Source organism: Cynoglossus semilaevis, chromosome 19 (assembly GCF_000523025.1).
Source record: "Cynoglossus semilaevis isolate Cse_v1.0 chromosome 19, Cse_v1.0, whole genome shotgun sequence".
Classification (NCBI taxonomy): Eukaryota; Metazoa; Chordata; class Actinopteri; order Pleuronectiformes; family Cynoglossidae; genus Cynoglossus; species Cynoglossus semilaevis.
In genome coordinates, this window is record NC_024325.1 from 15,973,826 (window position 1) to 15,974,620 (window position 795).

Here is a 795-nt window from a genome sequence, read left to right on the forward strand (position 1 = left end):
CCCCCCCTCCTCCCGTGCCAACCACACTGTTGTATCTAAATGCGCTGGGTGATGTAGGGAAGGGGGGAGAAAGAGGGAGAAAGAGGGAGAAAATCAACAACAACAAGAGAGAAAGACCAAATCCCTGCACTTAAATCTGATTGGCCGGCTGATCCCGCTCTGTTTCCCCCCCGCTCACACACTCCAGGTCAGCTCGGGACGTTAAAAAATAAATAAATGAGGAAAATAGAAAATGCGTAGAAAGTAGAAGACCAGGCGGTTCAATCTAGCTTGTTGGTGTCCGGGCTGTGATCGACGGCGGCGCTGGCCAATGGGAAGCCGGGGAGCGGCCGGCGCTCTGGAGTGACGGCTGAGGCGACCAATGGGGAGTTGGAGAGGCGGTGATGGACACATAACTGACGCTGTCCTCACAGGAACCAGACTCCAGACTCAGGATCAGATTGGAGAGTTCATTCACATTTGTGTCCCCCCCCCTCCCCACACACACACACTTACATTAATATTTTTTATTTTTTATTTATTTATTTTTTTTGAAGAAAAGGTGTGATTTAGGGGTTTGAAGTGAGTGCTCCTGCAGGAGTCGTGGGTGCGCGCCATTCACAGGTTTCCCCCTTTTTTTTTTTTTTTTTTTTTTTTTTTTTTTTACGCACGGTGGAAGAAAACTTGTGAACACTCCGAGTAGGAGGAACACGTACTCTTACTACTACTACTACTACTATTACTATGACCAAAACTCCCACCACTTCCACTGAGAGCCATCATGGAGCAGCAGCAGCAGCAGCAGCCACGATGATA